Consider the following 24,662-nt stretch of genomic DNA (forward strand, 5'->3'; position numbering starts at 1 on the left):
TTTGCAGTGACGACTGGTGCGGTCAGTGCCCAGGAACTTTGCTAAGGGAACGAGTACGGCGATGACGAGAGTCTTCACGACACCTATGGACTGGTGCTCACCTGGAACGTCAAGAAACGACGTGAGGGACCGAGGACCCACCGACCACCGGAGTCCAGGCGTCTGAGGGGAGGATTGGATAAGGTAGATAATTTTTCCCTTCCATATTTCCCTTGATGTTAGGCAAGATAGGTCTATTGTTATATCCAGGTATTTACTAGAGTGTTTATAGGAGTCATAGGAGTAGATTAGGCTGTGGGACAGCAAGTATATGTTAGCTACTGCCCGGTGAAGACAGCGCGAGGCGTGAGTGGCTGGCCTGTAGAGGAGTGAGGATCCACGCTGACGGAGCCGCCCCCCTTCCAGTGAGGGACCAGTGGTCCATTTAAACTCGATCAGCTGATGCGAGTTGCCGGCGGCCACCAGAGAAGCGCTGCTGTCACCATTATTATTTCTTAAGAATATATATATAGATATCTCATGTGTCTGTAGTTGGCTTTTGAGTAAACTTTATTATTTTATCATTGCTTTTGGTGTCACCTCCATCTCTTTGAGCATTGTGGGTAAATGATATACTGTATGATTATACCACTGGTACTGGCGTTACATTGAAGGAGACCCTGGGTTGGCAACACGAGATTATATTTGAATTCTAGTACTGGCATTATATAGAAAGAAGTCCTGGGCTGTAGATACGATACCATATTCAAACCAACAGCATTGCTGGGACGCAGAGAGAATTACCCAGCTGGCGACCAGAAAGGAAGAGGTGGAATTGAGGTTACTGCTGGGAGTCTGGCAAAACTTTGCCACGCACAGGTGGGCAGGCTCGGTAGGGAGTCACATACTGCAGGATTGAGCTTAGCAATGTGGGCTGGGCCTTCTCCTCTCCCCCTTGGGTCCAAGGTCAAATAGTGGTAACCAATCTTGAAACATGACTAGGAGAGCTCCCTGGGGGAGGATGCATGATGCCCTAGTGGAGGGAGCAAAGATCCACGGCGTGAGGATCAGGCGTGAGGATCCACGGCACAGGATCAGTAGCATGATCCCCCATTGTTTAACTGTAACCTCACATAACACAAGGCCAAGGTGAGTGGCGCGTGACAGTGAACTACTCAAACTAGCGTAAACCTATTAGTACCTTTAGCCATCACTGGGCAGCTTGGAGCCCCAGCTCATAGCTGACTCAAAAGCTGCATTTCTGCTGATGTTGAGGTGTATATAGTGGTGCTTGTTGAGTTCTCGTTTGAACACTGCAGCACGTTGGCCAATTATGCCCCAAATGTATAGGGAAAGTGTGATGAAAAGCCGTTGACTGTTGTTGATCGAGTTCTCTCTCAGCATGCCTATTGCACCTGTTTTTCAGTGGGGCTATTTTGCATATCCTGCCATGCGTTGTCTCATGTGGTGGTATTTCTGTGTGCAGATTTGGAACCAATCTTTCTAATATTTTACAACTGTAAATTATTACGCATCTCTCCCACCTGCACTCTTGGGTATACAGAATTAAATTTTTTAGGCAGTTCCAATAATTTAGATGCTTTATTAAGAAATAGATCTTAGAACACTCTCTAGGTCAGCAATTTCTCTAGCTTTTGTGGAGGAAACAGCCCCAATTTAATGGGCTGTTAGGGCTATTTGTGTGCAACAATATTCCACTCTAGCGAGCACTAATGTCTTAACAGAATCCTCGTTGGCATGGCATCTCCTGTTTGGAAGGTCATGTTATCCAGCCTGTCCTTTTTCTTGCAGTTGTGACAGCAACCGCTTGTTGTGTCCTTTAAAAGGCCTTCAGACATGATTTTTGTTCACAGGTACTCCTAAATCTTTTACACTGCTTTTTCCTCTTAATAGTGTGGGTTGACAGTGATTTATATGTGGTTTCTGTTTTGATATTTTGTGTGGGGAGCCCCATTGGCTCCCTGAAGCTATCATCACTGATTAAGTGCCATACTTCTTGGAGTCATCATTCACAGAGTTCTTTTATGCCTGCCGGGGACCACAAGCCAGAACCTGGCCCAGTCTTCTTTTCAGCAGTAGTACAAGGTGTCTATGTGGGTTTTCCACCATTTTCTTTCTCTCCATCGTGTTTCTTCTGTGTCCGACAAGGTTGCTTTTTCTTTTTTTCTTGGCTTTGTCTGGATCAGCGTTTTTCACCTCCGGCTTGTTCATGCACCGCCTGAGCCTGTTTGGTCTTTGGGCTATGTTCTTTCTTTTCTTTCTTCCCCCTTTGGTTCAAGATTGTTTTTGGAAAGCTTTGTTTTGTCAACTTTGGCTTCCGGTGGTCGGGTTGGGAAGCTAAATGCTCTTCTCTGGTACTAAGAGTTCTGTTCTTTTGGTCCTGATGGTCATTTTGTTTACTTGCAGCTGACTCCTTTTCTGGCAGAGAATGAGACGGCGGGCTTCCAGGGGGGGTCCTTTGGTGGGGGATGCTTGGTTGGTTCGACCAGGGGTGTATCATGTGTTATGTCCAGTAGCAACTTTGTGCCTCTACTTGCGGGCCACCAGTTCTGTGTTGGTGGACACATTGTGGGTTAATCCAGTTTCCCTGGCTCCCTATTCCAGGGCTCGTGTGTTTCGGTTTGTATGCAGTGTCATTAAGTCTAGCCAGCCTATGGTCTACCCTCGAGCCAATGATGTATGGAACTCTGCCAGGGAATGTATGCCACTCCGTTGACTGTGTTTGGGAACATGTGTTGGGACGATATTCGGGCACAGGGGTTTTGGAGGTCTAACTGGGTCCTGGTTGCCAGGTATCTGGTTAACATCCCTGACCCTCTGCGGCCTTTGTTGCCTTAGGGTGTCTGTCGTAACCAATGATCTCTTTTTCGCATTGACGTCTGGTGCTGCCACCTCCCGGGTAAGTCCCTGTTTTTTCTTCTCTGTGGTTGTTAGCTTCAGTGAGCCAATGGGGATCCCCACAGAAAACTAGTGTTGAATGTAATGAAATGCCAGTTTCTAGATTAGCCCTGGAGGCTCCCTGACACCCTCCCTTTCTTCCGGTCAGCAGCTTTTATCATTCAAGGATTGGCTCCTCAACAATGAGATGGGGGCTAGTTGGATGAAGTTTGGTTAATTGTTTCTTGGTGGGGAAAGTTCTTTTGATATTTAAGAGGGTGTAGGTCACATTTTCAACCAGGCAGTAGTCTGTTTTGATTCACCGGCATAGGTCTCATTTTCATCCAGGCAGTAGTCTGTTTTGATTCACCGGCGCAGGTCGCATATTCAACCAGGCAGTAGTCTGTTTTGATTCACCGGCGTAGGTCGCATTTTCATCCAGGCAGTAGTCTGTTTTGATTCACCGGCGCAGGTCGCATATTCAACCAGGCAGTAGTCTGTTTTGATTCACCGGTGTAGGTCGCATTTTCATCCAGGCAGTAGTCTGTTTTGATTCACCGGCGCAGGTCACATATTCAACCAGGCAGTAGTCTGGTTGATACCTGGTTGATGGGGTTCTGGGAGTTCTTCTACTTCCCAAGCTTGGCCCGAGGTCAGGCTTGACTTGTGAGAGTTGGTCCACTAGGCTGTTGCTTGGAGCGGCCCGCAGGCCCACATACCCACCACAGCCCGGTTGGTCCGGCACTCCTTGGAGGAAACAATCTAGGTTGCTCTTGAAAATATCCACAGTTTGTTTTGATTCACCTACCTTTCAGGGTGCCTTCCCCTGATCGATGGCAAGATGACAAACTTTAAATGTAAAGTGTTCATGGGCCATTGCTCCCTTCGCCTCCCTGAGAGGGCCAGGTTCTGGCTCATGGTCCCCAGTAGGCATACCTTGTCTACCTTGAGTCTATTTAGATTAGCTTCTGGGGATCAATAGCCTTGAGGCCTGGTCTCCGACCAGGCCTCCCAATTGGTCGTCTGGTCAGCCAGGCTGCTGGACGTGGCTGCTCGTAGCCTGATGCATGAATCACAGCCTGGTTGATCAGGTATTCTTTGGAGGTGTTTGTCATGTTCTCTCTTGAGCACAGTGAGAGGCCGGCCAGTTATGCTCCTAATGTGTAGCAGGAGAGTGTTGAAAAGTCTTGGGCCTTAATGTTGATAAGAGTTCTCCCACAGCGTACCAATAGCACCTCTGCGTTTCAACAGAGGTATTCTGCAGATCCTGTCATGCCACCTGGTCTCATGTGATGTTATTTCTGTGTTTAGATTTACAACCACTCCCCCTAATATCTTCCACGTGTAGATTATTATGTATCTCTCTCACCTGTGCTCTAGGGAATACAAATTTAGAACTTTTAATTGGTCCCAATAATTAAGATTACTTATAGAGTGGATTCTAGCGGTAAAGGATCTCTGCACGCTCTCCAGGTCAGCAATTTCTCCCACTCTGAATGGACCTGTTAGAGTGCAACAATATTTCACCCTAGGGAACACTAGTGTCTTAAAAAGTATCATCATTAGCATGGCATCCCTTGTTTGGAAGGTCCTTGTCATCCAACCTGTCATTTTTCTTGCAGTTGTGACAGCTACGTTATGGTGTTCTGTAGGGTTAGGTTCTTCCGACATGATTACTCCTAGGTCCTTTACACTGCTTTTTTGTTCTATAGTGTGATTTGATTCCGTTTTATATATGGTTTCCATTTTAAAATTTTGATATTTTCCATAGCGAAGGAGCTGGAACTTATTTTCATTAAACATCATATTATTATCTGTGGCCCATTGAAAGACCCCATTTACATCCGATTGGAGGTTTGCCGTGTCCTCTATACTGTATAGTCTACTCACATGAAAATCATAGAGTCATCTGCAAATGATGATACCATGCTGTAGTTTGTATCCTTATCTATGTCTGATATTAGGATAAGAAAAAGTACCAGAGCAAGTACAATACCTTGAGGGACTGAGCTTTTCACACTAGATGAGCCAGATTTTACTGTGTTGACCATTACACTCTGCATTCTGTTCATTAGGAAGTTGAAGATCCATCTCCATACTTTGCCAGTAATTCCTTGTGCAAACATTTTGTGCACAATAACACCATAGTCACATTTGTCAAAAGTTTTTGCAAAGTCTGTGTACAGTATACAGTCTGTAGGGAGCAGGTTGGCCGAGTGGACAGCACGCTGGACTTGTGATCCTGTGGTCCTGGGTTCGTTCCCAGGCGCCGGCGAGAAACAATGGGCAGTTTCTTTCACCCTATGCCCCTGTTACCTGGCAGTAAAATAGGTACCTGGGTGTTAGCCAGCTGTCACGGGCTGCTTCCTAGGGGTGGAGGCCTGGTCAAGGACCGGGCCGCGGGGACACTAAAAGCCCCGAAATCATCTCAAGATAACCTCAAGAAGTATATTACGTCTGCATTTTGCTCGTCTTCCTAGTGATCACAGTGATCTAGCAACTGAGAGGGGGCAGGAGCACCCTGTTCTGAACTCATGTTGTCCAGGGTTATTGGTCCATAATTTTTTGCATTTGCTTTACTACCTCCTTTGTGAAGTGGCGCGATCTCCGCTGTTTTAAGCATGTCAGGGACGACACTTGTATCTAGGCTCCGTCTCCAAAAGATGTTTAGGCCCTGTGATAGTGGTGTTTTACCCTTCTTGATGAATATAGAATTCCACAAGCATACAAGAACTCCGCGACTGATGACTCCATGTAGTATGGCACTTAATCAATGATGATAGGCTTTGGTCTCACAAAGGTCATGAACAATTTCTTTAGTACTGTATATCATCATCCATGTACTGTATTTAATAGCACTTCTGAAAGTGGATAGTGTACCATAGGCTTTTGTACAATGTTCTTAATGTGGACCTCAGGTGATAGTTTTCTGTCTAGACCCACCCCTTAGATCTCTTTCTTTATCAATTTTTTTAAAGCTTTCTGACATAATTTGTAAGTTGTGTGTGGTCTATTTTCACTTATTCCACATTATTCTATTCCACATCCACATTGTGCACTCTATTCCACAAGTGCATAAATGTGTATAAATATCTGCCAGACAGAAGCCCCCAAAAAGTTACAGAAACAAAGCAGAAATTGTGTTTTTGAAAGAAATAGTGAGGGAGCACATGGTGACCAAAACAAAGATGGCCACCAGCAACAGGAAGCACAAAACAGAATATATTAATTTTGTTGGTTTTGATGAATTTATTAGCAGGGGTGGTTTTCACAACAGGCTGGCAAAAATAGAGATCAAAGTAAAGAATTGTGTGGATAAAATTACGATTTTGAGCAGCAGTAATGAAAACTTGAGAAACAAGTTGTTTGTCAGTTGTCCCTTATTTGACCTCTGGAAGGTCAAATAAGGGACTCATACAATGATAAGAATCACTGTGAAAGTAAAGTCCTGGAGGAGGAAAATAGCATATTAATGATAGCTCATAAAGTTAATTCAAATCAAGATGTTAGTGAATACAATAGGTTAGGCAAGGAAATTCAACAGGAAAAAAAAAAAAGGTTTCATCAGAAAAGCTGAAGAGGTTACACAGGATATAGAAGTGCAACAAGTGCAATGCAGCTCAAAAATTAACAAGTGCCCAGAGATAAAGTAATACTAGAAACAGCTAAGGAAGTGACCAAGCAACAACAGGAATCTGAAAGACCTTGACCTACACCTTTCAGTAAAGAGCCAACACAAAGTGAACTGCAAATAAACCAACACAATTTAACAAAGCATGAACCGGGAATGTGCCAAATATTATGCTTCGGGTGTATGCAAATATGCGCTATCAGGAAGAGCTAATAGAACATGCAAGTACAGTATAAAAACCCAAGAAACTGCTGAAGTATCCTAAATAGTTACATGTCACTTTGCAATTTCTTTGCAACTTTGAGCCATTGCCTCCCTTTGTGCAAAGCAATAGCTTAACTGTCTCCAAGGGAAGGGGTGTGTGGAAGGGGTGATTCCCAGAGTAGGTCAAGCTACACCTACAGTGAAATGCAGTCTGGACTCCGAAACCCTCAGACGTCCCAGAGCAAGGGCAAAGTGTACAGGAAGTTTACACAATGGGGCCAGATAAACAATGGAAGGAGCAGCAGCAAAACCTGCACCAGCAGAAACACTAGCCACTTCAATCCCAAAATCCCAAAGAACAAGACAGGCAAACTCTGGGGCAACCACACAAGCACGAAGCCATAACAAAAAAACAGGCAAATGAACCTGAAGTGGCCACCACCTATGAAGCCTCATCACTACAAAAGCAAATAAACAAAATCCAAAAGATGGAGGCTTGAACCAGCAAATCCAAATGTCACAGGCCTTGGAATAGAGGGTAATACAACCCAACAGGCAGCAGAGGGAGAGAGTACCATAGACCAGGATTTGTAGCAAAACTGACAGGCAACCCTCAAATAACCAAGTAGCAAGTGTGGGGCTCAACAGGTTGACCTATAATGAGCCATACCAAGACCCTCAAGGGTTTTCCTAGGGCCTGAATGAAAGGACTTAGCCTGACACCCCTAGCAATGGACAATTGCCACAAGAACTGACACCAAAAGCTGCCTACATGATAACCACAGTTATGAAGGGTGTCAGCAGCATGCCACATAGCCAAGCACATGAACCCCATTGTACCCCACAACACCAAACCCTTAACCCTTAAGAGCAGTTATCGTCATATCTTGATGCAAAGGATAATGTGGTTAGTGCCATGCATTGTTTTAAACTATCATTGTCTGTGTTTTACACGTATGATGATAATATGGATATACCATAATAGATATGGATGTAATCGAGTTTACCTTGATGCCATGACAAGAATCCTGCTATCATTTCAAAGCCAATGATTTGCTCCCTTCCTTGTATAGAGGAGCTATATCTGCTGATTTAAGCATACAGGTATCTGGTATCTCCCCCATGTCCAAGATCTCCTCCACACTATACTGAGTGCCTGTGCTATACTGGCACTTTGCATTTCTTTATAAATATTGAATTCCATGAGTCTGGACCCGTAGCTGAATGTATGGACATGCTGTCAATTTCTCTTTCAAAATCTGCAGAGCTCATGTTGATATCAGTTATATTTTCAGGGGGTTTGGATATCATGCATAAAGAAGCTGTCTGGATCTTCCACTTTCATATTGTTCATTGAGGTGCCAAACATGTCCTCATACTACTTTTTTAGGCTTTCACTAATTTCTTTATCATCCTCTGTGTATTAACCTTCACTTGTAAGAATAGGTCCAATACTGACAGTGGTTTTTGCTTTTGACTTTGCATATGTGAAGAAATATTTTGGGTTTTTCTTTATCTCTTGTATGACTTTCGATCTAGAGCTAGACATTGATGGAATCGTTTGTGGAGTCACTGCCTACTTCAGGTCTTTCCATTCTGTGAACATTTGTCTCTATTGCTACACTTGCTTTCAGGATATTTTCTAGGTGAGGATGATCATAACAATCCCCCTTGCATCCCTGCCTCTGTGAGGAAGGTCAGGTTCTGGCGCTAGGCCTCAATATACCACTCAGGACTTCTGAGGTTGATCCGACTCATCTGTGTGGAGTTTTCTCAGCGAGTTAACTTCAGGGAGCCACCATTCGTCACCTCCAGAAAACATTGAATACTATTTCCCATATATTGGGATCAAATTAGTACTTGAATAAACTAAAGCAATATTTCTAGCTGGTGACAGTGGATGGCTATCAGCCACTGGCACTGCCACTAAATTCAAAAGTTTCCTTCAAAATTTGCTCATCCTATGCAAATGAGATCCCAGCATTGCACAAAAAAATGACATACACTCACAAGCATCTATCTCATGTCTCTGTATTTATCCTAACAAATTCCTCAGATGTTAATGACAATCCTCTCCCTTAAAACTAAAAAAATCTTTCTAAGATACCAACCCTAATTTATAAAAAAGCCTCGGGTGTTTTCTTACTGTAAGATTAACATTACATAAGTGATGGCTCACTCCATGGCTTCTTCCCAAGTTCTGTTTGAGCTCTGCCAGTAACATAAGGCAGAAATTGTGATGACCAAACCACACATCAGAAGATGGAGAAACGGTGGCATTTCGGTCCGTCCTGGACCATTATCAAGTACAGTAGTTATCACATACAACTCGATAAGGGATAATGACAGACCAAAACATCGTCATTTCTCATCTTGTGATGTGTAGTTTGATCATCATATCTTCAGCCACATTATTGTGACTCATCGTCTGCATAAGACAGAAACTGATACTGTCTACTGAAGGATGACCTATGTCATCTTAAGGTGTGTAATGAAAATTGGAAGAAACAGAAGTCAAGCAGTGCAACAGTGGAGGCCAAGAGAGAGAGAACAGCAAAGTGACAGGGAATACCAGAAATCCTTCTAGTAGGGATTAGGAAGTCTAGAGTGGGGACATCCAACTGCTGCTCTGTCTTCTGAACATAGCGAATGTAAGCAGGGCTTCAGCAAGTATGGAGCTGAAGCTTCCCAACGGGAAGGTAAGAAAACCTTAGTTGTTTCGTATTCACTCAGGATGTATATAGACTGTGCTTTTTGTTCAAGGGAAGCTCATAATAGAATGACAGTGTATGTCAGATAAGCTAGTATAGGAGACATAGAGGACAGGATGAGCAACATTTTGTCAAACAATGGGAACAAGCCAATTGTTTGCCTTTCAGTTGAAGGAAATAATGTTGGCAATGAAAGAAATGAGTGACTTATAAATACTGTAGATTCAAGCCAGCACTAGATATGATTTAGGAAAAAGGAAGGGGTTCCAATCACATGTGGAGTTCTGACAAGGTTCAATGTTAGGTGCAAATGGTTCTAAGGGCACTTAGGGAAGTACTGACTTTAAAGGTATTGTTTAGATGCTGAAACACCATTCATCAACAAGTGGGTCTCGTTTATAGATGAATGCAAGGTATAGAGTGCACCTATCTACAGATGGGGTTGTGACTTTAGTGGACTCATTGGAAGAAGCAGTTAGTAGGACTTTAAACTTAAATATTAGAGGTTTGGATGTCAATAGGAATGATAAAAAGGCAATATGGGACATTATTGAGACAGAACACAAAAATGAAATAAAATGTTGTAAAGTGAATGTAAACCCAGCATTGAATGTAATGAAACTCTCTTCCTAGAGGAACCCAGGAGCTCCCTCAAGTTATTTTGCTGAGAATAGTCCACATTAAAAGGTCACATCACTCATGGAAGTCCTATGTGACCTACCAGAGCCAAACCTGGCCTCCCTTCAAAGAGGTGCAGGGAGTGAGTGACAATCTCCAACCCCACTGGGAAAAACCAGTGTTGAATGCAATGAACCACTTCTTTCTGGGCGAACTCCAGTGGCTCCCTACCAGTTCACCCTACCAGGGATCAAAGCTAGAACCTGGGCCCCTTCACAAAGGTGCAGGGCATATGTGACACACTTTGCCGCCTCACTGGGAAACGCATCCAGAAAGTCGGCAAACTAATACAGATCACTGATGGGTTCAAGATCAGACCCTCACAACCCACCAAATGAATTCTGCCAACAATGTAAACAATCAAATCTCTCAAAAAAAATATGCACGTTTGTACCACCCCTCCCACTTATTTTAGGAGGGTGGGGGACTGAGGCTCTCACCGTCCAGTGACTAGAGCAATCAGTTCTGGAGCAAATGTGCACACAAAACACCCCAACCAATGACATGGAATGGAGAGGGGAATCAGAGAGCCACCAGGGCTCACCCAGAAAGAGACATTTCATTACATTCAATGCTGGTTTTCTGAGAAAAGCCCCTTGTGTCTCCCTGAAGCTAACTAGCCACGGAGAAGAAAATGGGGACTTACCAGGGAGGATGATGAACTGCATGCAGTCACAACAAAGTCGAGACTCCAGGTCAAGAGACACAACCCAAGACAACACAACGGTGATGAGGCCTAGACACATTAACCAAGTACAGTGTTGCCAGCATGCAGAGACACCACCAAAACTCCCAGCCCTAAATATCAGTCTAGGACATACTGTATTAGCAAAAACAGCCGCAATGTGCTTATTAATAATATGGGTATGAGAGGTAGATTGCAGGGTGGCAAGATTTAATGACACTGCAGACAACCCGACAAAAACGAGCTTTGGAACAAGCAACCAAGGAAACAGGGTCCACAGACAAGGCATCCACCAAAGCAGAGTAGGTGGCACAACGGTAGTGCAGAGTCGCCACCGGGCATAGCACACGATGCATCCTCGGCTGAACCAACTAAGCATCGACCACCCAAGGACCCCTCTGGAAGCTGGCCAACTCATTCCTTGCCAGAAAAGTAGGAGCCAATTGCAAATGAATAAAAGTACACAAAAGCTTTAGAAAAAGAATCCCAGACTGAAGGGGGACCATAAACCTAGAAGAGGAGAGAAAACAGAGAACATGGTCCAAGGACCAAGCTGGCACAAGAGGCACAGGTGCAAGTCAGAGGTGAAACAGTGCACGAAAGCTTCTGAAATGGTGACGAGGGAAAATCGACACTAAATAAAAGCAGCATTAGCTTCTCCAGCACTGCACACTATGAGGCGACAGTATTCAGCATAAGGTACCACTCAAGAAACAACCAAAATGGAATGAAAGACCTACATGCTCAGAAATCGAAAAGCAACGACAAGGAGAAAGGAAGAGGTGAAACAGAGCACCAAAAACCTCACACTGATACCCAAGAAGACAATCTCAAGTGGGACACCATCAAATAGTTACTAGCTATTAAGATGATGATAAAGATGCACCAAAAAGACCGGATTCAAAGAGCTCAAGAGAGGTTCGAACAAGTGAAGCAGATCACTGGGAGCTGATCTTCTGAAAGAGGTGCAGCAGCAGAAAAATGCCCAGGTTTGGACTCCAAGCAAGCAGCACCTGAAACTAACACTATGTGAACATCAGAAGCCCACGTTTGTTCAATATCTTCCTAGCAAGTATAAGAAATATCAGTAATGTCAGAACAAAAGTGGAAATCTTCAAGAAAAACTGCACGGTTTTCTGCAAGAAGTGCCAGACCAATTGGGCAGTAGTGGATCTTTGGGCCTGTGTAGCCACTCCAAGCAATAGCCTGTTGGACCAAGTTATCTGGCCTGGCCTGGGGAGGAGTAGAAGAACTTCCAGAACCCAATCCAGGTACACTTCCCCAAACATAAACCATGTGGAGAACCAAACACAGAGAAGCTAGCAGAATAGCTACCTGCAGTGTCCAGCTTCAAAGGCATAGTCCAGACCTAACAGCCGTAGCAGCAGCAAAAGGGTGGGAATTGACTAAACCAGAACAGCCCCTGAAGCCACACCCTGCACATTGGAAAAACCATGCAAGCAAAGTTCCGGTTCCCACACATCCACTCAAGTAATGGTTGAAACCCAGGGCCTCCTCAAGACCAGCAAGCAGGCAGTGGCACTGCAACTGAAGCAAAGAAACCAGAGGAAAGGAAAGTGATGTAGACCAAGTTCTGCATCACCTACAGTCTAGTTCCATCAGTGGTTCAGTGATAAACACTGGATATATCACATACCATTTCCAACGCAATCAATATTTATCAGCACTCAACATAACACTCAACTGGTCATCTTGCAGTCTTGCCATTCAACACCACGCTTCACCATCAAACCACTGTAAACTAAACGCTTGTGCAAATTTATATATGCAGTATTCATTTAGTTTGTGCATTTTCCGTCACCAAAATGAATGTACGGTATCAATAAAATGCTGTAACATCCTCAGGAACAGAGGAGAGGTGAAAAGAGGGAGGCGGACAAAAAGGAAAGACATTAAGCTGAAGTTAACAAATGGGAAAAATAGATTGTCAATAAGCGTGGGACACCGAATAAAATGCTGCCACCACTTCTCGAAAAAAAGTGGTATGTATTTTGGGCAAGCCCCCAAGGCTGTGACTGCAGGCCTCAATGCCTCTATATACAAAGCAACAAAGATGGCCACCACCATGGGGAATGTAAACACACCAACAGATGATTGTTTCAAAGGATTCTCACCACAAGATACAGTATAATGAAAGGAGGTTTTCTTGGCAGGTTAGAGATAATTGAGGATATACTAAACATGTATGAAGAAAAAGTACTTGAATTAGAAGAAATGGAGCTCTCAGGAGTGAGTTTCGTACTTTAAAAGGAAGTATTTTTCAGCAAGGTAAGAAAATTACTGCATTAATGGACAAGGTAAAAATTCAGGAGGAACAAATCCAGGAACTAGTGAAAGAAAATGAGGTATGGAAAGTGAAGAGTGGTGAATTTGAAGAAACAAGAGAGCAGACTAATATGGCGAACAACTCCAAGGAACCCTGAGGGCTAACATGGAGTTAGGCAAGGACATGCAAAGAACTTCATTGACAACTCACATAGAGAAGGTTAATAAAGAACTAGAACAGTACAAAGAAGAAAAGGAACATATGCTCAAGTTGTAAAAGAAAGAGAGACAATGAAGGAAGTGTGTTTGGAAGTCAAAAGCATAAATGACCAACAAGAAGCAGAAATTAGGCAAGCAATTAGTAAAGAACTGGTAACCAACAGTAAACTAGTACAAAACACTGCAGATAGAAGTCCATAAAAATATTCGAGTGTTTAGAAAAGGAAATATCATTTAGGTTGGACAGAGCAGCAGAAGAGATGAAAATCAGAGAAAATAGTAGGTTTAGAAGGCTTAACACTTTTCTGAGAACTTCACTTGGAATTACGGGCGGTTTAGATAAGCGCTTGTCGGATCACGACGTAAATTTACGGACCGTGTTATAGTGGGTATTTACTACTCGATCGACTTGGGGTTTGTATGAATATGTTTGCCATTAAATTTTCGTTTTCTCTAATAGGCACAGTGCCTATTTGAGAAAACGGCAATGTATTGTAACTTAGAGGAGAGACTATTGAGTTGGTGACACAACGAGGGTAATCGCCCACTCCACACACTCTTGTGTTGGCCGCGATCATGATTCTACATTTATATGCATATGTCTGTGTAGAGAATTTTATTCCGAACACTATACAAACAAAAAAAACGGTGTGAAACAAGTATAAACTTGAAAAAACATGAGCAAAGTAAAAACTTTTTACGCTCACGGGTACAAACACGCGTAAGATTTTATTCGCCGCAAATTTATTTGACGCTCTGTTGGCCAATTCTACCCATGTTCTTATAGAACTTTCTATTGCGAACACATTGCTATAAAAATGAAATACGTAGCTCAAGAAATAATGTCAGGACAGTGAAATAAGTATAAACTTTCAAAGTGCTGCATCACAACAGTGTCGTCGCTGCTGAAATCACGGCTAACGCTTCGCCCAGTTCCCACACTCGTGCGGAACATAATTAGACATTGATAGGCATATGTCTGGGTGGGGAATTTTATTGCGAGTTCAGTGATATCAAAATAAGCGCTGTAGGATGACTGTGAGGCTGGCAACAAACGAAAGAGTATGAACATTTACTTCCTGTTTGGGTGTCACGGCGAGTCATCTTCGTGTTTATTTACTTCGTGGTGGGATACCAAATGCTTGGGTGACATTTTATGCATATGATCTTGGAGAGAATTTTATTGCCAACGCATTGATACCAAAATGAAAAACGTAGCTCGAGAATTGATGTTAGGAGCGTGAAAAGATTATACACTTTTTTGTGTTTACGCTTGAGCGCCCAGAACGCCGCGCGCACAAGGCGCTTTTTTTTTTCACAAGTGCCGCGCGCACTAAAGTGTTAAATTCAAAGGAAAGTGTCAGTGATTTTAGGATAGGAAAATATGAGAAAGACAAGAACTGCCCCTTAAGGGTTCCTGAAAATTGTATATACCAACATAGATGTTGTGAGATAAAAAAAATATTGGAGCAAAAAGATATTATTCAGCTTAAGGTCCCAGATATTGTCGCACTAACAGAGACGAAACTTGAAGAAAATATTTTAAATGAGGTCGTATTCCCAAGGGGTAATTGTTTGGAGTTTGGAGACGTAACAGGAAAACTAGAAAGTGGGGAGGAGTGGTTGTGCTGGTGAAAGAACACTTAAAGAGAAAAAGTGTTAATAATTGAAAACCCTCGAGAAGTTGACATAATGGCATTGCAGATCTGGAATCGGGATGATAAACTAATAATTGTAAATGCCTACAGGCCACCAGTACGCAACCCATGGACAAAGGAGGAACTAGATGACAAACGATAGGGCCTCATAATGGTTATGAGAGAGATTATAGTAAAAGCAGATAAAGATAAATCACGACTGAGACTATGACATCTGTATAAACTGACTATGACATCTGTATAAACTGTAAAGACTGAGACTGTATAAACATCAGAGGTCCACGGTTGTTCAACGTCCTCCCAGCAAACATAAGAAATATTGCCGGAACAACCGTGGACATCTTCAAGAGGAAACTAGATTTATTCCTCCAAGGAGTACCGGACCAACCGGGCTGTGGTGGGTATGTGGGCCTGCGGGCCGCTCCAAGCAACAGCCTAGTGGACCAAACTCTCACAAGTCAAGCCTGGCCTCGGGCCAGGCTTGGGGAGTAGAAGAACTCCCAGAACCCCATCAACCAGGTATCAACCAGGTATCATGAAGCAAGAACAGAGGACATTTGGATAGGCAGATTTGTAAACCTCATTCTGGAGACATTCATGTTTCAACATGTCAAGCAGGCCACAAGAACGAGGGAAGGGGATGTTCCGTCAGTACTGGACCTAATATTCACCAGGAAAGAAGAAGAGATATTTAACATCCAGTACCTTCATCCCTTGGGAAAGAGTGATAATGTCCTGTTGGACATTAAATATGCTTTGCGATATAATCTAGAAGAGAATGGAGACATTAAAACAGTTGATAAACTCAATTTCAAGAGAAGACACTATGGGGAACTTAAATTAATTTTTAATGAGTTTAACACTATCGGTAACTTCAGACCGAACTCGCGTCCATTATTTTTCTCCTGGGTCCTAACTTTGGACCAGACTTGCGTCCACTACAAAAAATATATGTATAAAATTCATTTTTTATCCAATCGACCTCGGGATAGTATCAAAATAAGCGCCTTTAGAATGCGCACAATTTGATACAAAACGAAAGATGTAACATGAAACTTGATGTCCGAACACTTGTATAATTATAAATAGGCTTTTGGTCAAAATTTTAAAATATTTGTTAAAATTCTATTTATTATGCTATTATGTTGGGACTAGTTTTAAAATGCGCGCCTTTACGTTGCGAACAATTTGATACCAAAATGAAAGATGTAACACAAAAATTTATGTCAGAACACTGGAAAGATATAAATAATTTTGATGATGAGCTTCCAGAATTAAAATATTTGTTAAAATTCCAGTTATTGCTCTATTATTATGGGACTAGTTTTAAAATACGCACCTTTTTATTGCGAACAATTTGATACCAAAATGAAAGACATAACACGAAAATTGATGTTATCAAACTAAACGAGTATACACATTAGGTTGCAGTGTACAAATTGGTGCTCGTTTACGGGTAACTTTAGGCTTTTCTGCGGGGAGGCACTCCAAACTTTTGTACATTATATTCATACACATCTGTAGGGAATTTAATTGCGAACACAATGATACCAAAACGAGCAACATAGCACGAGAATTAAGGTGGGGAAAATGGAACGAGTATGCACATTTTACTGATTTTGTGCGGTCACGGGTAACTTTTGCCGACTTTAGGCTTTGCTGTTGGGAGTCACGCCAGGCTTTTGGACATTATATTTATACACACCTGTAGGGAATTTAATTGTGAACACAATGATACCAAAACGAGCAACGTAGCACGAGAATTAAGGTGAAAAAGCTGAAACGAGTATACACATTTAGGTGTCACCGCACGCTTGCCCGCACGCTCACCTGCACATCGGGTGCATGACCCCTAAGTTTACCGCGCGCCTGTCCGGTGACCGATAGTGTTAATTGGACAGACTTGTTGCCAGGAAAGGAAGTAAATGAGACGTATGCCAAATTTTGCGAAATATACGATGAAGACACACAAACATTCATACCAAAACAGAAATGCAGAACCAGAAAACAGGATTGGTTCAACAGAAATTGTGAGAGGGCCAGAGTGGAAAAGACAAGAAAATGGGCTCAATATAGGAAGAGGCCTAACCCACAAACATATCAGCACTACAAGCAAGAAAGAAACAATTACACAACAGTGAGGAGAGAGAGGCAGACAGGAACTTTGAGAAAGGTATAGCAGACAAATGTAAAACTAACCCAGGCTTTCTCTATAAATTTCTTAAAAGCAAGCTGCATGTAAAGGATAAAATCCAAAGATTGAGAACTGGGGAACAGGACTATTGAGAATACCTGGTTGATACCTGGTTGATGGGGTTCTGGGAGTTCTTCTACTCCCTAAGCCCCGCCCGAGGCCAGGCATGACTTGTGAGAGTTTGAAAAAAACCAGCGTTGAATGTAATGAAACGCCATTTTCTGGGTGAGACCCGGAGGCTCCCCGGAGCTTTACCGGCTGATATGCTAATGTCAGACTTTGGCATCAGTCATGTGTATGGAGTTCTAGGGCCTACCGGGGACCACGAGCCAGAACCTGGCCCCCTCAGAGAGGCAAGGGGAGCAATGGCCTATAGAAACCCCCGTGTGGTTGGAAGCATTCTATGTCTGCCATCGACCGGGTCAAGCATCCAGAAAGGTAAGCATTCCAAAACAAACCCCTATTCTGGTGAAAATTGCTACCTAAGCCGAACTAGTGAATAGAACTCTTCAACAGAAAACACGGAAACTAGTATGACGTCATACGTCACCGCGCCACTGTCTGCGCAGCTCCCCCCTCCCCGGGAGGGGGAAGGGGGAGCCCCAGACCTCCCACGCCGGCTATCCACCCATCAGTTCTGAGGCTGGATGTCAAAACACGCGAAAAACGCCGACCGGAGGGAGGGAGGGTTGCCGGGGAGCCTCCGGGTCTCACCCAGAAAATGGCGTTTCATTACATTCAACGCTGGTTTTCTGGGGGGAGCCCCGTCGGCTCCCCGGAGCTAACTACCCACAGAGGAAGGTCAAAGGGACAAAACCGGGAGGCGGACACCACGCACCCCCCAAGGAGGCGAGACAACCGGCAGCAAACGCCAACCCAAGGCGCCACAGCCCCGAAAATCCCGGGAACAACACGAGAACCACGAGCAGCAAGGCCCCTGCACGAACACCAAAAATCCATGCCCGAAAGACTGCAAGGCCACGTCGCCCAGACGGCAGCGAGAGCAGCGAAGCCACGAACGCCACAGGCATGAGGGAAGAACACAGGCAGCTTAGCCGCAAGAACACGGCTGACCACCCGGGACACCATCACCCGCGAACCGGGAAGAACAGAACCGGATCAACGCAAAACGCGCTCCGGACCCAAACGCCGTGGCACGCAAACAACAGCAGAGGGCCGCCACTGAACACAAAAACGACACACCCCCGGCCCGACCAACAAAGCACCAACAAACCCTGGACCCCTCCAGAATGCAGCAGCCCCACCCCGCGCCAGAAAAGATGGAGACTGCTGCCATCAAACAACCAAAACGCTAAAACCGAAGGAGCAAGAAAACACAGCGAACCGACCCCCAGAGGCAAAGGCCCAAAGGAAAGAGCCGACGAAAAAACACACCGGAACCGAAGGGGCACTACCAACCGAGGAGAAGACAGAGCACGCTGACCAGAGACCAGGATGGTGCAAGCGGCGCACGAACAGGCCGGAGGTGAAATGACGCACAAGACAGCTGACTAACGGTGCAGAAGCAACACCAAGACCGAAAGCAAGCTGAAGCGGCTCCGCCTGCGCCGCACGAAAAGAGGCGACAGTATGTGGCAAGACGACGGCCCCCAACCCCTACTAGAAAACCAAGCCGAGAGTAAACCAAGCCAACAAGAAGGACCCACCGAAGAAGGGACAGGAAAAGGAAGGACCGCCAAAATACCCCATACTGCCGCCAAGAAAGCACGCAGGTGGGACACCTACCACGAAGCCACCTGACCACCAACCGGAGGCGAGACCACGAGGCAGAACATAAGCAGCCCCGACAAGGCCCCCCCCGAGCCCAGGAAAAAGGCGGAGCCGCGAGAAGATCTCGGGCGCGACCACCGAAACCCAGGCGGCACAAGGAGATGGAACGTCTGCCGAACAGAAAAACTCCGAAGCATGCAAGCCCGCCAGGAGTTCAGAAACGACGGGTCCGACGCGAGACATCGCAAGAACCCCCCAAAAAAAGTAAAACAACAACAACCGGCAGGGCAAGCTAGGAAAACCAAAGAAGGCGGAAGGGTCGCCGCCAGAACAGGACCCGAACCAAGGGGCACGAACAACTGCAACAGACCGAGACAAAGAAGCACATCACAGGACACAGGCTGACCAACGCCTAAGAACACACGCAGAACATTCCTGCTGCAGAAGAGGCAGGAAGAAAGAGCAGAAGCACAAAAAAAAAAAAAAAAAAAACCAGGAGAACAACCAGGGGTGGACAATCAGGCAGGGACAAAAACCCCACGCAATCCCCAGGCACAAAACGGCAGCAAAGCGCCACTCCACAACCGGACACAGGAACAAGGACACGCCACCGTGAAACACGGTACCAATGCTCACGTGCAGCAGCAGCAGCAACAGGCACCACTGCAACATGCAACATGTAAATAGCAACTCCCCTCTGCAAAGGCAGAGAACGGAGCAGGCAGACCCCAGACAGGGCCAACGGAGACACGACAAAACCCTGCAGGCCCAGAAACCTGCACCAGGCGACCGACGGCGGAGAAAACCCCGCTCGATACCTGCTGGATGAGGTACTTTTACACCTCAAGCCCGGCCCAAGGTCAGGCCAGACCGGCCAGAGGATGGCCCACCAGGCAGCTGCTAGGAGCAGTCCACCGGCCCACATACCCCCACAACCAGGACGGGCCGGAACTGCCATACGAAAACAGGCCAGTGCGCCCTGGAAGTCCACGGACGAACCAGCAAGAAGGCTTATGCTCGCAAGTAGGTCGTGTAACAAGCACAGACCACTGATGGTAATACAGTGTTCCCCAAAAGTGCCAATAGCACCACTGCACTCCACTGGTACTATCCCGCAAGTTCTACCAGATAGGCGGGACCCAAGAGCCAGAGCTCAAAACCTGCAAGCACAGCCAGGAGCCTCACCAGGTGAGTACAGAACCAACCCTACAACCCCCACACCTCACAACATTAAAAAAGGAGGGTCCCCTGAATGACTCCAGCATGGGTTGGACATGCACATGAGGGGGACAGGAAGGGGTGATAAAGGGACAGTCACTGGTGTGCGAACGGTCTCAGTCGTACAAAATGATACCTAAATAAAAACAGGTATATGAACACCGCCGCATCCAGCGCCCGGCCAAAAGACGCCAGACCGCAGAAACTCACCTGGCGAATGGTGGCTCGAACTTGACACGACTCAACCGTGCCCAGAAGAACTTGGGAGCACCGCCAGGTGAAGATGCCAGAGCCGGACCCGCAGGAGAACAGGGAGAGGCGAAGGAGGCGGTCCACACCCATGACACAGAAAACCGCGGTGTCCTCCCCACAACTGGGAACCAGGACACCCCTGGTGCAAAGGGGCACATACCGCAGCCAGGGAGAAGAACGAGAGGCGAAGCACTGTAGCAAAAAAGGGCGCAAAACCCCAGCACTGAACCATCGCCCAGACCAAAACAAACTCCACGGCGCATGCGCATAACACGCTGGCCGAACCGCACACCCTCCCTGCGGGAAGGCGCCAGCCAGGACTATTGCACGAGAAAAGGAGCCAAAAGAGGAAGCAGGAACAATAAAACCGGCCAAAGAAGCAAAGAGCCCAAAAAAAAAAGGGAACCCAAACGGGCGACAAGTAGCCCAAACGGGCGACAAGTAGCCCAACCGGGCGACAAGTAGCCCAACCGGGCTACAAGTAGCCCAACCGGGCGACAAGTAGCCCAACAGGGCGACAAGTAGCCCAACAGGGCGACAAGTACTAGGAGCCGACAGACGTTCCAATAATGCGGGAAGTAGCGAAAAACCTTCCCGTACCCTCGAGAACACAGAAGCCAACACTAGTCCCGAAGGCACACGAAGGCGCAGGCGCACCCGAGATCAAAAGTCACGCAGAACCCCAACGAACGGGGAAACATGACAAAAACACCGTCCCAAAAAGCGGGGGAGGAAACATCCACCCACAGGACGGAACCAACCGACTCAAAGGCCAAGGAACCGAGCCCGGGGAGGGGCCGACGTCCAACAGCACGTACGGCGAGTGGGGAGGAAAGACCCCACTCCGCGTAACCACAAGCCCCGCCTAGAGGGGGATAAAACCCCCCACGGGGTCTAACGGGGCCAAGGCCCCCCCAAGGCAGCCCCTCCCCAGCCCCGGGAACCTACACGACAGGCCCCGGGGCCGAGCCGTTCCCCCAAAGCCCCGGCCGTACCAGAAAACCGGGGCAGCCGTGAAAACACTAAGGAAGGGAGCCCACTGGCAGACTCATACAACACGGCTGGAGGAACAGGCCCAAATGCCCCCGTCACTACCCCGGAAGGGGAATTCCCCGAGACTGCCCGAGTCTCAACACCACGAAACGCCCCGCCCTGAACCTACAGACGGTAAGGAACCGGATGCAGGCAGGAAGGGTGAACCAGGGGAAAGACAAGGGGGCGTGGATGCAACCAACACCCCCAAGTCCCAAAACGAAATACAACGGGGCAGCCCCGGGGCTCCCGGGGAGGAAACCACGAGAACGTTGCCACCACCAAGGCTCAAGTGCAACGCCCCTGCTGCCCGCACCCGCTTTGTTAGCACAACTGGGTAACCGAGCCACAACGAGCAACCAAACTCGCAGGACACCGGGTCGAAGGTGTCACCGACCCCACAGGCAGCAGACGGAGGCAAAACAGAGAGTCACCCAGAGACAAAAGGTGAGAGCAACCCTCAAACTCGCTGGAAGCGAGGGGGGGGCTCTGGGGTCACATCCATCGGACCCGCGCGCCCCCAGGGGTTTCCCAGGGTCCCGAGCGTTTACTTGAAGAGGACTCGCGCTCAGGTAATCCCAGGCAGGGTACTGCTAACCGGCACCCAAGCTACCAAACAACTTTCTAAGAGCTGAACCCCCGGGACGTGTACACTCACGGGGACCTAGCAGGGGGTACCACCAGAAATACTCAGAACACAAGGGACACAAGGGGCAAGAACGAAGGCAGACCCCCCCACCAGGTATATAAACAAAAGAAAAAGAAAACCCCGCAAGAGGACAGCGTACCCAAGCGGAACAGAGCCGGCCGCTATGATTGGTAAAGACAAGCTGCACAGTACCCCGCGCCCCACCAGTGCAAACACCGCCCCTTACTCTAAGGCGAACAAGGGAGACAGAACACCCGAGCACACAAAGAGCGGCCGAAAACCAAGCGGTAAACGGCCAAGCAGGGGCAGGACCCAAGGAACTTGTGGAAGGTGGCCCCAAGCCCCAAGGGCAGTACTTACAGGGCACCTAGGGAAGGGAACCCTAGGCGCATGCAGCCCGAGTACTGAAGAATCACACCCGGCTCACGCACCACCTAGAAAACAGACACCACACTCTAGGTACAGTGCTGAAACAACCACTGGAGCCGGAGCACATAACCATTGCCTATAGCATCAGCCGAAGAACTGATGGGTGGATAGCCGGCGTGGGAGGTCTGGGGCTCCCCCTTCCCCCTCCCGGGGAGGGGGGAGCTGCGCAGACAGCGGCGCGGTGACGTATGACGTCATACTAGTTTCCGTGTTTTCTGTTGAAGAGTTCTATTCACTAGTTCGGCTTAGGTAGCAATTTTCACCAGAATAGGGGTTTGTTTTGGAATGCTTACCTTTCTGGATGCTTGACCCGGTCGATGGCAGACATAGAATGCTTCCAACCACACGGGGGTTTCTATAGGCCATTGCTCCCCTTGCCTCTCTGAGGGGGCCAGGTTCTGGCTCGTGGTCCCCGGTAGGCCCTAGAACTCCATACACATGACTGATGCCAAAGTCTGACATTAGCATATCAGCCGGTAAAGCTCCGGGGAGCCGACAGGGCTCCCCCCAGAAAAGAGAATGAAAAAAGAATGAAAAGAATGAGAAAATGAAAGAGAATGAAAAAAGAAATGTGTGAAATGAACAGTTCCAAAGTGAATTTGTACAAAATGAGGATTTCATAGAACCGAACCTAATACCAATTCCAGACATCCAGAGGTAACTCAGGACGAAGTGGAAAAATTACTCAACGGGCTAGGAAGAAGTAAAGCAGTTGGACCTGATGGAGTTTCACCTTGGGTGCTGTGAGAATGTGCAGCTGAGCTGAGCATTCCAATCCAATTAATATTCCAGACATCCCTTTGCGCAGGAATCTTAGCAGTTATATGGAAAAAGGCAAACATATTACCAATCAATAAAAATGGTAGTCAAGAGGAACCGCTAAATTATAGACCCGTATCATTAGCAAGTGTCGTAGTAAAAACAGAAACAATAGTTAAAGCCAAATGGACTGAACATCTAGAGAGTACTGTAATAACATAATAACGAACAAACAGTATGGTTTTCGAATAGGAAGATCCTATGTAACCAATATACTTAGCTTTTATGACAGAGCCACAGAGATACTACAGGAAAGAGATGGTTGGGTTAACTGTCTGTCTGGACCTAAAAAAAAGGCTTTTGACAGAGTCCCACACAAGAGGCTGTTCTGGAAACTGGAACATGCTGGAAGAGTGACAGGCAGACTTCTGACATGGATGAAAAACTTTCTAACTTACAGACAGATGAGGGTAGTAATCAGACAATGTATCTGACTGGAGGAGTATTACTAGCGGAGTACCACAGGGTTCAGTTCTTGCACCAGTAATGTTCATCGTCTACATAAACGATCTATCTGAAGGAATACAGAATTATTTGAACATGTTTGCGGATGATGCTAAGATACTGGGGAAGATAGGAGGTGCAGACGATTGTAATGCCCTTCATATTGACCTAGATAAAATAAGTGCTTGGAGCGTAAAGTGGCAAATGGAATTCAATGTGGATAAATGCAGTGTTATTGAATATGGATTCAGAGAAAATAGACCACACACATCATACAAATTATGTGGAAAGGGATTACAAAACTCTAATAAAGAAGGAGACCTAGGGGGGGTGGTTTTGGATAGTAAGCTATCGCCAGAGGAACACAAAGAAAATTTTGAGAGGAGCGTATGCATCGCTTTCCAACTTCAGACTTACTTTTAATTATATGGATGACGAAATAGTAAAGAAACTGTTCATGACTTTTGTGAGACCAAATCTGGAATATGCAGCAGTTATATGGTGCCCAAATCTCAAGAAGTACATAAAGAAACTGGAAAAGGTGCAGCGGCATGCTACAAAATGGCTTCCGGAACTGAAACGAGTTACGAGGAGAGACTACAGACATTAAACATGCCAAAACTAGAAGATAGAAGAAAAAGAAGTGATATGATGACCACATACAAAATTCTAACAGGAATCGACCAAATTGACATGGAGGAATTCCTGAAACCAGCAACATCATGAACAAGAGGACACAGTTTCAAGCTAAGGAGACAGAGGTGCCAAAAAAACATTAGAAAGTTTTCTTTTTCAAACAGTGGTGGACCATTGGAACAAGCTAAGTGAGAAGGTGGTGGAGACCAAAGCCATCAGTAGTTTTAAAGTAGTAAAGACAAAGAGTACTGGGATGACGGGACACCATGAGCTTAACTCTCATCCTGTAACTACACTTAGGTAATTACA

The 24,662-nt window shown here is 46.0% G+C and overlaps 1 protein-coding gene across 7 annotated transcripts in view; it reads right to left on the reverse strand.

Annotated features, from left to right (window-relative positions):
• Positions 1 to 24,662, reverse strand: part of LOC123754478 (splicing factor U2AF 50 kDa subunit) — a 47,608-nt gene that overhangs the window by 13,142 nt on the left and 9,804 nt on the right. For 2 of the 7 annotated variants that reach the window (XM_069326283.1, XM_045736920.2), the window contains one exon: positions 23,672 to 23,787. The exons of the other annotated variants lie outside the window; for them this stretch is intronic. The gene's annotated coding sequence lies outside the window, so the exon portion shown is untranslated. Of the gene's footprint in view, positions 1 to 23,671; positions 23,788 to 24,662 lie in introns of those variants that run through there. 7 annotated transcript variants of the gene reach the window in all.

The sequence above is a fragment of the Procambarus clarkii genome, chromosome 18, assembly GCF_040958095.1.
Source record: "Procambarus clarkii isolate CNS0578487 chromosome 18, FALCON_Pclarkii_2.0, whole genome shotgun sequence".
In the NCBI taxonomy this organism is placed as follows: Eukaryota; Metazoa; Arthropoda; class Malacostraca; order Decapoda; family Cambaridae; genus Procambarus; species Procambarus clarkii.